Source organism: Panthera leo, chromosome E1, assembly GCF_018350215.1.
Source record: "Panthera leo isolate Ple1 chromosome E1, P.leo_Ple1_pat1.1, whole genome shotgun sequence".
NCBI lineage: Eukaryota > Metazoa > Chordata > Mammalia > Carnivora > Felidae > Panthera > Panthera leo.
This window is the reverse complement of record NC_056692.1, coordinates 17,450,692-17,464,044: the sequence shown is the minus strand read 5'-3', so window position 1 is coordinate 17,464,044 and position 13,353 is coordinate 17,450,692. Positions and strand designations below refer to the sequence as shown.

At 48.3% G+C, this 13,353-nt stretch overlaps 1 protein-coding gene across 5 annotated transcripts in view; it reads right to left on the bottom strand.

Moving 5' to 3' along the window:
• MYO18A (myosin XVIIIA) overlaps nt 1-3,087 on the bottom strand; it is a 101,789-nt gene extending 98,702 nt beyond the window's left edge. For all 5 annotated transcript variants that reach the window (XM_042916521.1, XM_042916523.1, XM_042916522.1 and 2 more), the window contains exon 1: nt 3,016-3,087. The gene's annotated coding sequence lies outside the window, so the exon portion shown is untranslated. The remainder of the gene's footprint in view (nt 1-3,015) is intronic.
• Nucleotides 3,088-13,353: the final 10,266 nt, after the last annotated feature.

Here is a 13,353-nt window from a genome sequence, read left to right as displayed (position 1 = left end):
CCCTGTAAGCGATGGTAAAGTACCTGGCAGAGAGAAAGGGCCAAGGGCCTTGTAAAACCCTCAGCCCTCAGTTTAAACTGCTGCCTGACTATAGGCTCTTTGAAACATCAAGGGAATATGGATAATTGACAAGCCGCACCACTCCCACCTCAAGGACAGTGAGGTGGGGAGAGGAGTGGAGGCTTTCCAGTTCTGCTCCCCACCCCTCCCAATCCGGCTCCCAACAACACTCTCTAATTCAGGCTACCTCAGAAAATGCTGATGGGGGGGGGGGTGTGGGGATGGGGTGCAGTGAGCAGATCTTAAAGCACCCAGGGCCTGACCCAAAGTAGAACTTCAAGCCCCCAGCCCGAGTCCTGGGGGAACCTGTTAATCATAGCACAGGGTGGGCTGGGCCTTCCCATACCCTTGAAACTTTAAACTACACCAGGTCAGAGCCCCTCCCCTTTACCCACCACACCCGGGAGAGGCCTGGGACAAGGCCTGGGGCCCAGAGCCACCAACAGGACCCGGCTCACATGGATGATCTAGTTCCCGTCTGTGGCGTCCACTTCAGGTGAGGGGGGTCTGGCTGGGGACAGACGTCTGGTTTAGAAGGAGCAAGAGCAGCCGTGCTGCTCTGGAGACCTGTGACACACCAAGTCCGGATCAGGGCTTCCTGAGTTCCAGCAACTAACTCCCTGCTCCACCCGAGTAGGGTGGATTCTCCCTTTCACATTAGCCCCAGTGCTGCCCCACCCAGTCCAGCTTCAGGTACCTGCCTCTGGGGCACCCCGCACATTTCAGGCCCGATTTCTGAAGACACACGCACCCTTTAATGAGCAGCCTCAAGCTAGGCCGGTGAGGGGGGCTCCAGGCAACAGGCTGGCTACCCAGACTCCCAGGGAATGAGGTGGAGGCACCAGGCAGGAGGCAGGAGGGGCACAATCCACGTGAGGGCTTCTGAGGAGAGCCAGGGGCACCGGAGGAAGCCCTTAGGCACACACCCTGGCACCTGAGCCAGGCCCGCAGAGAGTAAACAAACTAGATACTCAGAGCTGCCAGGCACCAGGTCAAGTGTTCAAAGTTCAAAGCTTCCAAAGGAAGTGACCACCAGCACTCATTCTATCCCTCCCACACTCCCCCCTCCACCCCCACCTGTGATCCTTCTCATTTCCCTAACCCTCCAACACAATAGCTTCCCCCATGGTCTTCCTGGAATATGAGGCCCCAACTCCAATGTCCCCAACCCCAAAGGAACAAGCACACCTCCACCCGAGGCTATCTATAATTAGTCATGTCCAGCAACCAGGAGGATGTTTCCTGGAAAGCCCTCATCACAAAAGGACAGAGGGGAAGCTGAGGAGGTGGCAGGCCATTGACAAAGAGCCAGTGAGGTCTGTCAGGAAGCCAGAGACCTCAGGAGAGCAACTTTCAATATCCCCAAATAGAAAGTAGCCTCTGAACCAAAAGGGTGGGGAAAGTTAGACAAGGCCTGGCCCATTGCCATGCCAACAGGAAACCGACCTGCCCAAGAAAGGGCTCCAGAACTGGTAAGAACATGGAAAGGTGATCTTGCTCTTAACTGTCTGGTTGACCTTCCCTCCGTTCCAGCATGGACCCAATGCATACACACTTCGGGCAGTTCACTCTCCTTATGGGGAATTACAAGGCCTCCTCAGCAACAGACATGCCAGGTACTCCAAAAGACAAATGAGCCCACACAAACCAGCCTGAATCACTGGCCAGGTGAAGGGGGGCAGGGAACCCAATTCCATAATTTTGGGAGTCCATCAGAGGGCAGGAAGGCTCCAGGCAGGAGAGCTCCTCCCAAGAAGCATTGTCCCCAACCTCTCTGCACAAACACAAACCAAGAGGACATTGCCAAATACATGCCCGGTTGGCTGAGTAGGCAAAAGCAGTACCCTTAAAAAATACACCGTCTGCCTCCCCCCCCCCCATGCCCCCCCCCCCCACACCCCGTTCATTCTGGCTGGAGCCTTTCCAACTAATCAGCAGGACACATGTGCCTTGCAACAGGGTGACATCCCCATCCCCCCTCCCTGCCCCCAACAAAGCCCCAATGTGTGCTTTGTCCCTGCAGGCCTTATCTCAGCCAGGAACATGACCCACTCCTCACCATGCTTGGTACCAAGCCGCACCCCCACCCCCCACCACCCCCACCACAGGGGTGTGGAGCAGCTAACCTTACCACCTCGCCTCCCCATTGGCGAGACAACTGGCATGACAGGTTAGCAGGGCGGGGCGTCAGGGCAGTCTCTCCCAGAGGCCTGGGGCAGGCTGTCCGACCTTCCCACACACACCCCACCCCTTTGCAGGGAAAGGTGAGGTGAGCAGCCAGTCACAGGGGACAGGCAGCACTCCCTAATCTCCAAAGCCTACCATTCACTCACCCCCGTCTTCTGTCCCAAGGGGAGGGGGCCTGGGGAAGCGGGGTCTCCATTGTTTTGCCAGCTGTCTAGCAGCTGCTCCTTTGAGAGGAGCCCGCTGTCGGCCTGGCAGTGAAAGGGTGAAGGCCGCTGGGAGGGATAAAGGGTTCGGTGGAGGTGCTCGCCTTCCCCGCTGCCTTCCTCGGAGCCTCGCTCGGTCGGTCGGTCGGTCGGTCGGTCGGCCTGGGGGGGAGGGGGGGGGGGCCTGGGCCTGGCCCCGAGAAGCCCCCTATCCCGGAGGCTGCAGCCTCCACCCCGCAGCCCGGGGCCACCTGGGCTCCCCTCAGCCCTCAATCCCCCTAAACCGAGGGCCACCCTGCCCTGCCTCCGCGCGCTCCCGAGCTGGCACAAGGGGCCGGAGCTCCCCTCCCCGCCCCTCCTTGTCGGCCCCCATTCCCGGGCGCCCAGCTCCGCGGCGCGGCCGGGGACCGGAGCCGGGAGTCCGGGCCGCCGCTTCCAGGGGACAGTGGGGGAGGAGGAGCCGGCGGGCCCCGCCGCCCGCCCGCCTTCCCGGCCCGAGCCCGCCCCGCCGCCCCACCCGGCCCGGGCAGCCCCCGAGCGGCCGCCCCCGCCGCCCCGCGCTCACCGGCCGCCGGAGCCCGCCCGGCAGGCAGCAGAAGCGGAGACGCGGCATCCAGCGGCCCCGGCCCGGTCCGGGCTGGAGCGCAGCGCGGCGCAGCGCAGCGCCGCCCCCCGCGGCCGCGCGAGCAGAGCCGAAAGGGAGCTCCCTGCTGGCGGCTCCGGGGATAAACGCCCGGCCTTCCTGGCAGCGCCTGGGCGCGCCTCCAGAACGGGCCATGCGGGCACGGGGCGCTGCTCTGGGAGCCTTCTGCCCGCGTCCGAGAGGCCTGGAGCTCCCGTCTGCGCTGGGCGCCGGAGGCCGCTGGGCACGCCCAGGGCAGGCACCGTGCCCGCATGTATAGAACAGGTTCCTTCCAAGGCCGGCACTGGACTCCGCGCGCTGGCTGTGTCCGAGAGGGTGCTGCCCAGGGCAGTGCTGTGCGGAGGACGCATTCGAGTCTTGCTGGTCACATCTCCCAGGGTGGCTCTGCAGGGGCAGACATAGGGCGCTGCTCGATGGTGCCAGATGGCTTAGGCCGAAGCAGACACTGCCCGCATGTCCAGGGTGGCACTCGCGGAATGTACTCCCCAGGGTGGTAGCTTGGTCTGAGAGAGCCCTGCCTCAAGTGCAGCTGCCTGAGGGGTGTACCGGGGCCCAGGAGACGCAGCCCTCAGCGGTGATCACTCAGTCCCCAAAGGAGTCCAACGATGCTAATAAGATTAACACCTTTCAGAAGCTTCTTGGTTTACAGGTCCTGTCATGTCCTCATCCAGTGAGATGTTTACCCAGGAAAGGATTATAGGTGTCCTGGGAGAGGTCAGAGGTGTTTAGAGACCAGTCTTCCAAGGTAGGTGCTATATCTTGAGTTTGGAGATGGAGAGGTGGATGCTTCTATAGGCAGTGTGCATACTGGAGTGGGATACCCCAGAATGTGGAAGAAACTGACTGCATGGTGCGGGAAGAAGGGTGTAGCAGACAAGAGCAGCTGCCTCCACAGTTAGCCCAACCAAGAATTTCTGCAGACAGAGGGGGCGGAAGCTGACAGATCAGGGAAGGTTAGAGCAAGGGGGCTCAGGAGCAAAGAGGTGAGTAAGAGCTGGGAGATCCTGAGGAATAGACCACACCCAGGATGTACATTTTGGATAGAGGAATAGTGTGCCACCCAAACTCGATTAAACAAATTTTTATTGAGAGGCTGCTGAGCGCCAGGTGCAGCCCTAGGCACTCCGGGGGACACTGAGAAATCAGACATAGAACCTCTTTCCAGGGAACTCCCACAGAAGTGAGCTGTGACTGCAGGAGGGTACACCACACTGTCATCCCTAGGATGAGACAGTGACATCCCTAGGATGAGGACATGACATTGAGTGAAACCTTGGAGGCTGGGTTGGACAATACTATCACTACCGCTTCCTGAGCACCTACTATGTGATACACACACTCTCCATTCCTCACAACAAACCTATGACAAGAGACTATTATTATAGATAGCGACTGAGTGCATGGACTCTGGAGTCAGGTTACCTGAATTCAAATCCCTGTCAAGTCCTAGCTGTGTTACCCTGGGCGATTTACAAAACCACTCTATGCCTCAGTTTGCTTATCTGAAAAATGGGGATAAATAACAGTGCCTGCCTCAAAGTTTATACTGAAAATCAAATGAGTTTAGTCTTGGGGTGGCTGTCTGGGTCCGCTGGTGGAGTGTGCAACTTTTGATCTTGAGATTGTGAGTTCGAGTCCCATGTTGGATGCAGAGATTGCTTACAAATAAAATCTTTAAAAACAAAAAACAAAAAATGAGTTTGGTCTTTTCAACAAATGATGCTGGAACAACTGCATATCCATAGGCAAGAAAACGAATCTAGACAAAGACTTCGCATCTTTTACGAAAATTGAAATGGATCATAGGCCTAGATGTAAAACACAGAACTATAAAACGGATAGACGATAACATAGATGGAAACCTATACGACCTTGGGTATGGTAATGATTTTTAAAAAATTTTAATCCCAGCATAGTTAACATACACTGTTATATTACTTTTGGGTATATAATACAGTGATTCAACAATTCTGTACATTACTCAGTTCTCTTCATGAGAAGTGTACTTTTAATCCCCATCACATACTTCCCTCACCGCCCTCCTCCCCTCTCGTAACCGTCAGTTTGTTCTCTGTAGTGAAGAGTCTGGTTTTTTGTTTGTCTCTTCTTTTTCTTTGTTTGTTTTGTTTCTTAAATTCCACCTATCAGTGACATCATATGGTATTTGTCTTTCTCTGACTTATTTCACTCAGTATTATGCCCTCTAGATCCATCCGCGTTGTTGCAAATGGCAACATTTAATTTTTTAAGGCTGAGTAATATTCCATTTTACATATGTACCCACCTCTTCTTTATCCATTTCATCTATTGATGGATACTGGGACTGCTTCCATAATTTGGCTATTGTCAATAATGCTGCAATAAACACAGGGGACCATACATCTTTTCAAATGAATGTTTTCCTATTCTTTGGGTAAATACCCAATTGTGGAATTACTGGATCATATGGTAGTTCTATCTTTAATTTTTTGAGGAACCACCATACTGTTTTTCTGGAGTGACTGTACCAGTCTGCTTTCCCACCAACAGTGCATGAAGATTCCTTTTTCCCCACATCCTTGCCAACACTTGTGTTTTCTATTTTAGCCATTCTGACATGTATGAGGTGGTATCTCATTGTGGTTTTAATTTGCGTTTCCCTGATGATGAGTGATGTTGAGCATCTTTTCATGTGTCTGTTGTCCATCTGGATGTCTTCTTTGAAGAAATGTCTGTTCCTGTCTTCTGCTCATGTTTGAATTAGATTATTTGGGGGTTTTTGGTGTTGAATTGTATAAGTTCTTTATGTATTTTGGATACTAACCCTTTATTGGATATGTCATTTGCAAATATATTCTCCCATTTACTAGGTTGTCTTTTAGTTTCAATGATTGTTTGCTTTGCTGTGTAAAACTTTTACTTTGATGTAGTTCCAATAGTTTATTTTTGCTTTTGTTTCCCTTGCCTCAGGAAACAGATCTAGAAAAGATGTTGCTACAACCAATGTCATGGTGATGATTGTTTACATACAACATCAAAGGCATGATTCATGAAAGAAAAAATTGATAAGCTGGACTTCTTAAAAATTAAAAACATCTGTTCTGCAAAAGACAATACTAAGAGGTCACAAGCCACAGACTGGGAGAGAAAATTTGCAAAAGACACATCTGATAAAGGACGGTTGTCAGAAATATATGAAGAACTTTTAAATCTCAACAATAAGAAAGCAACCAGTCCTATTTAAAAATGGTCCAAAGACTCGAACAGACACTTCACCAAAGGAGACATATAGATGGCAAATAAGCATTTGAAAAGATACTCTACGTCATATGTCATAGGGAAATGCAGATTAAAACAACAGTGAGATATCACTGCACACCTATTAGAATGGCCCAAATCTAGAACAATGACAACACGAAATGCTCACAGGCATGTGGAGCAACAGGAACTCTCATTCATTACTGGTAGGAGTGCAAAATGGTACAATCACTGTGGAAGACAGTTTCGCAGTTTCCTACAAAATTAAATATACTCTTACCATATGATCCAGAGATTTCACTGTTTGTTATTTGCCCACATGGGAACTGAAAACTTCTATCCACACAAAAACCTGCACACAGATGTTTAGAACAGCTTTAATATAATTGCCAGTATATAAGCAACCCAGACATCCTTCAGTACCTGAATGGATAAACTGTGGTAGATCCAGACAGTGGAACATCATTCAGCACTAAAAAGAAATGAGCTACCAAGCCATGAAAAGGCAAGGAGGAACCTTAAATAACTATGTGAAAGAAACCAATCTGAAAAGGCTACATACTGTATGATTTCAACTCTATGACATTCTGGAAAAGGCAAAGCTATGGAGACAATAATAAGATCAGTGGTTGTCAGGGGCTGGAGGAAGGGAGAGATGAATAGGCAGAGCACAGAGGATTTTTCAGGCAGTGAAACGATATGATATGGATACATGTCATTACACATTTGTCCAAACCTGTGGAATGTACAACACCAAGAGTGAACCGTAATGTAAGCTATAGACTTTGGGTGATGATGGTGTGCCAATATCAGTTCATCAGCTATAACAAATGTACCACCGTGGTGCAGGATGTTGATGGCACGCGGTGGGGGGTGGGGTGGTGTGGGGGCTGTGCCTGTGTTGGGGCAGAGGGTATATGGGAACTCTGCACTTTCAGCCCCATTTTGCTATAAACCTAAAATTACTTTTAAAAATAAAATTTCTTGGGGGAGCCTGGGTATCTCAGTCAGTTGAACATCCAACTCTTGATCTTGGCTCAGGTCATAATCCCGGGATCATGGAATAGAGCCCCACACTGGGCTCCGTGCTAGGTGTGGAGCCTGCTTAGAATTCTGTCTCTCTCTCTCTCTCTCTCTCTGTCTCTCTCTCTGCCCCTCTACCCACCCTGCTCTCTCTCTCTCTCTCAAATAAAAATAAAAATGAAATTTCTTAAGTTTGAAATAATGAAATGAGCTAATATATAAAAAGAAGAGTGTCCAGCACATAGTAAGCATTCTATAACTATTAGCTTTACTATTCACATCTGTCCTAACTCATAGCTATGGAAACTGAAGCACAGACAGATTTGTGACTTGTACACAGCCTGCAAGTGACAGAGTCAGGATTCAAGCTGAGGTCCCCAAGGCTCCAAAGCCCATGTTCTTCCCCCTACAACATGACAGTGAATGAATAGGCATATTAACATGTATCTTTTGGGGGCACCTGGGTGGTTCAGTTGGTTGAGCGGATTGACTCTTGATTTCTCAGGTCATGATCTCGAGGTTCGTGAGTTTAAACCCTGCACTGTCAGTGCAAAGCCTGCTTGGGATTCTCTCTCCCTCTCTGCCCCTCCCACCCCATAAATAAACAAACTTAAAAAAAAAATGTTTTGTTTATGTGTGTCCACATCTAGGCACTGTTGGGGTAGTATAGAGTATTCTTTTTTTTTAATGTTTATTTATTTTTGAGGGACAGAGCACAAGCAGGGGAGTGGCAGAGGGAGGGAGACACAGAATCCAAAGCAGGCTCCAGGCTGTCAGCACAGAGCCTGATGCAGGGCTTGAACTCACAAACTGTGAGATCGTGACCTGAGCCAAAGGCTGACGCCCAACTGACCGAGCCACCCAAGCACCCCCTAGCACTGGGTATTCTTAAGAGCTCCTCTAGCCTGACCCAGGAAGCAGTTTCAGAGACCGGGTAGGTTTGAAACACCAAGATAACATCCACAATGACTGGTGGGCTCATGGTCTCATGGTTTTTAGTCTTTTACTTCCCAAAGAAGTAATCCCTGCCAGGGCTCTGTGTGAAAGTAAAGCACCTCTCTCCCCCTTGTAGAAAAATGTCAGAGGGGTGTCCACATAAAATAGCCCAGATGACCGCGGAAAGGCCAGTTTTTTTTTTTCCCCCAGAAGATTCCTGAGCTTCTAAAGCAATCTGACTTTAATCAAGGATCCCCCTCAGAGAGAAACCTGGTGATAACAGTCGCTTACGTCAGCGGAGCCCTTACTATGCAGTCAGTGCTGTTATTACCCCCATTTTACAGATTAGAAACCAGGCTTAGGAAGGTGAAATAATCTGCCCAAGGCCACGTGACTAATACATAGCAGAGCCTGGAATGCTTGCTCTGATCACACTCTGTTGGGCTGTGTCCCGGGTGCAGTGGAAAGCGCATGGGCTTTGGAGCCACACAGCCGGAGAGGACACTTGGTCTAGCAGCTGCTAGCAAATTCCTTAGCCTCCTTACGCCTCAATTTCCTCCTCTATAAAAAGGGGATAATAACAATGCCTGCCTCACAAGGGTATGAGAGGATAGAACAAGCAAACTCATTTAAAGCAATTAACCCAGTACTTGATACATAGTAAGTGGTTAACAGATGTTAGCCCTTATTAATCTCTCTGAACCTTTAGTTCCTCATCTGTAAAATGGGGGCTAATAATAGTATGTAGGTCACAGAGTTATTGTGAGGCTTACGAGAAATGGCAAATGACATGTGAGATGAGACTGTTATGGTGGCAAACTACCATACCATGGCCGTCCAAAAAGGGTCGCAGATAAGCAAGCCAGCTTTTTTAAAAAGCCCACAGAATTACAAATCTGCCTGATAACAAGTGCTATTCAGATGACAAAGGCACACCTTGAATATTTTCCCTCAAAACGCATTTATTAGCTTAAGATCCTTTATTTGCTTCGAAGCTTGGAGTGTAGGTGGAGAATGCTCTCCAGGAAACTTAAGTCTAAATTCTTTTTCCCTTTTTTTTTTTTTTTTTTTGAGAGAGGGGCACAGAGAGAGAGGGAGAGAGAGGGAAGCGGGGCTCACCTGAAGCCAGGTTCAACCTGAAGTGGGGCTCACGGGAAGGGGGCTTGAACTCACCAACTGTGAGCTCATGACCTGAGCCAAAGTCAGATGCATAACAACTGAGCCATCCAGGCGCCCCGTAAATCTAAATTCTTAGAAGACGGTACTTGCAGAAGTTCAGTCCAAAATAAAGGAGCACATCTCTGATATGACATGCAAATGTTTTATTTGAGGAAAGTTCAGACACATACGAAACTAAACAATAATATAACACACACCATCCCCGCCCCCCCACCCCCGCCCCGAGTATCCATTGCACAACTTCAATAGCTTCCAACTCAAGGAAAATTTGTTTCAACTATACTCCCTCCTACCCAGTAGAGATTTTTTTTAATGTTTATTTTATTTTTGAGGGGGAGGGGGCAGACAGAGAGGGGGGACAGAAGATCTGAAGCAGACTCTGTGCTTATAGCAGACAGCCCTATGCGGGGCTTGAACTCAGGAACCTTGAGATCATAACCTGAGCCCAGGCATCCCTACCCAGTAGAGTTTTGAAGCAATTCCCACACATCATATCATTTCATCTGAAAAGATTTTAGTATAAATCTCTAAAAGATAAGGATTATTTTAAAAACAAAACCACAATACCATTGTCACACCTAAAGATTTTAAACAATAATCACCTAAAGGGTGCCTGGGTGGCTCAGTGGTTAAGAAACTGACTTCTGCTCAGGTCATGATCTCGCAGTTTGTGAGTTTGAGCCCCACATCGGGCTTTCTCCTGTCAGCATGGAGCCCACTTAGGAACCTCTGTCTCCCTCTCTCTGCCCCTCCCCCACTTGTGCATGCACACTCTCGAAATAAATAAATGTTAAAAAAATTATTTTTTTAATTTTTTTAATCTTTTAATGTTTATTTATTTTTGAGAGAAAGAGACAGAGAGCGACAGAGAGAGCGAGACAGAGAGCGACAGAGAGAGCATGAGCAGGGAAGGGGCAGAGAGAGAGGGAGACGCAGAATCCGAAGCAGGCTCCAGGCTCTGAGCTGTCAGCACAGAGCCTGACGTGGGGCTCAAACCCATGAATCGTGAGATCATGACCTGAGCCAGAGTCAAGCATCAGACGCTCAACCAACTGAGCCACCCAGGGATGCCCTCCAAAAGGGGCGCCTTTTTAAATTTTTTTTAATGTTTTTATTTATTTTTGAAGGAGAGAGAGAGAGAGACAGAGCATAAGCAGGGGAGGAGCAGAGAGAGGGGGAGACAAAGAATCTGAATCAGGCTCCAGGCTCTGAGCTGTCAGCACAGAGCCTGATGTGGGGCTCGAACTCAGGAACTGTGGGATTATGACCTGAGCCGAAGCTGGACGCTCAACCGGCTGAGCCACCCAGGTGCCCCCCCCCCCAAATTTTTTTAAATAAATGAACAATATTGCTTAGTATTGTCAAATAATCAGTGTTCAAATTTCTAATTGTCTCCATTAATGTCTTTTTTAAAAAACTGCTTGTTTGTTTGTTTGAATCAAGATCCACATGTTTCAGTAAGCTGAAAACTTTTAAGTATCTTTTAATCTAAACTTTTTTCTTTCTTTTTTCTTCCTGCAATTTATTTGTTGAAGAAACTAGGTCATTTATCCTATAAATTTTTCACAGTCTGGACTTTGCTGATTGAATCCCCATAGGATAGTTTACTATGATGCTCTGATCTCTGTATTTCCTATAAATTGGTAGGTACATCTAGAGGCTTGGACAGATTTGAATTTAATTTTTTTGGCAAGAATACTTCATAGATGGTATAATCTTCTTTTCACAGGAGGCACATAGTGTCCCGTTGTCTCTAAAATGACACTTTAAGACATCAGAAATATGATTGTCTTTACTAAAAGTGTAAGAATATAAAAAGAACCCACCCATCCATAGATGAACGGATAAACAAAATGTGACATTTACATACAGTGGGATATTATTCAGCCATATGTAATTGAACTTTGAGGACATTATGCTAAGTGAAAGAAATCAGACACGGGGGACAAATAATGTATGATTCCACTTATATGAGGTATATAGAATATGCAAATTCACAGAGACAGAGAGTAGAATAGAGGTTACCAGGGGCTGATGGAGGGAAGGAATGGCGAGTAATTATTTAATGGGTACAGTGTTTTGGTTGGGGATGATGAAAAAGTTCTGGAAATGGAGAGTGGTGATATTTGTACAATATTGTGAATGAACTTAATGCCACTGAATTGTACACTTAAAAATGGTTAAAATGGGGGGTGCCTGGTTAACTCAGTTGGTTGAGTGTCCGACTTCAGCTCAGGTCTTGATCTCGCTCATGAGTTCGAGTCCCACATCTGGCTCTGTGCCGACAGCTCAGAGCCTGAAACCTGCTTCGGATTCTGTGCCTCCCTCTCTCTCTCTGCCCCTCTCCCACTCATGCTCTGTCTCTCTCTGACTCTCTCTCTCTCTCTCTCCAAAATAAATAAACATTAAAGAAAAAAATTTTTATAATGGTTAAAATGGTAAATGTTATGTTATTCATATTTTACCACAATAAACACTCCCACACAACAGATAAGTCTCAAATGTCCACGGCAGACATCACTCTAGAGGCTAGCCTGGAGCTTTCACCATCTCGTGCAAATATCCCAAATGAATCATGTCCAGAGCCAGATGTACAACCTTCCTCGATGACTCCTCCGTTCAGCTGATGACCCTAATCCTTGGTAGGGGAGCCAACAGTGCGTTCTCCTTGCCTCCTCCTCCCTCTGCCCCCATCCACTCAGGCATCCAGATCTACTCCACAAATAGCTTTCCAATCTGCACTGTTTACCTCCACTGCCTTCGTCTTAGTTCAGGCCTCGTCAGCTGTCGTCTGGACAATTGCAACAGCTTTCTCATTCCAACCTGTCTTCCATATGCCTGGCTGCCAGAAGGATCCTTCTAAAATACACATACGATCCTGTCACTCCCTCCCTGGCTTGGAATTCTTCAAAGGCTCCCAATGATGGCCTAGCACAGGGACCAGCAAACTTTTTCTGTGAAGGGCCTGATAGCGGATATTTTAGGCTTTACCCTCACCTGCTCAACTCCACGACTATAGCACAAAAGCAGCCACAGACGATATAAAGACAAATAGGTATGACTGTGTTCCAATACAAATTTATTTATAAAAACAGGTGGTGAGCCAGATTGGGGCCCGAGGGCTATAGTTTGCTGAGCCCTGGCCTATAGGATAGAACCCAGGCTTCTCTGCATCGCCCAAAAGGCTATTGGCTACCTCTCCTCTCAGGACCTAGGCATCAATAGCCCGAGGCCTGAGGAAAACAGCTTCCACTACAGCAAGCAGGACTCTAATTAGACCTTGGGAAGAACTTAGCTATTGAAGGATTGTTAAGATTGGCCCAAGTTGTGGAGGGAGGTGGAGGAAGGCCCATCTCTCCTGGTTTTCCAACACGCCCTGTCTGGACCCACGCCTCATTCTGTCCTAAAGATCAAAACAAAATTAAATCAGTGTGTATGAGTGAGCCCCCATTCCATACAAAGCACCCCATTGCTATCCTGTCTGCCACGGAGGTGCAAAGCCCAGCTGGAGACACTTGCAAAGTTGCAGCAGGATGGATTTAAATAACAGCTCCAGGCGGCAGTAAAGGGAAGTCACAAAACAGTGCATGACTAAGTATCAGATGGAGTCTTCGAGGAGGCTCAGAGGAGCAAAAAACAAAACAAAACAGAGGCGGGGTCGAGGAAGGCTTCATAGAAAGAAGGTAGGGTTTGAGTCCATAATTGTAGAATTTATGATAATCACAGCATCCACTGCTTGCTGAGGGACATTGTGCGCCCAGTACTTTATTTATATTGTCTCGTTGAATCCTCACAACAACCTAGTACGTAGGTATTATTAGTCCCTTTTGTTTTGAGAGAGAGAGAGAGAGAAAGAGAATGTTAAGCAGGTTCCACGCTCAGCAA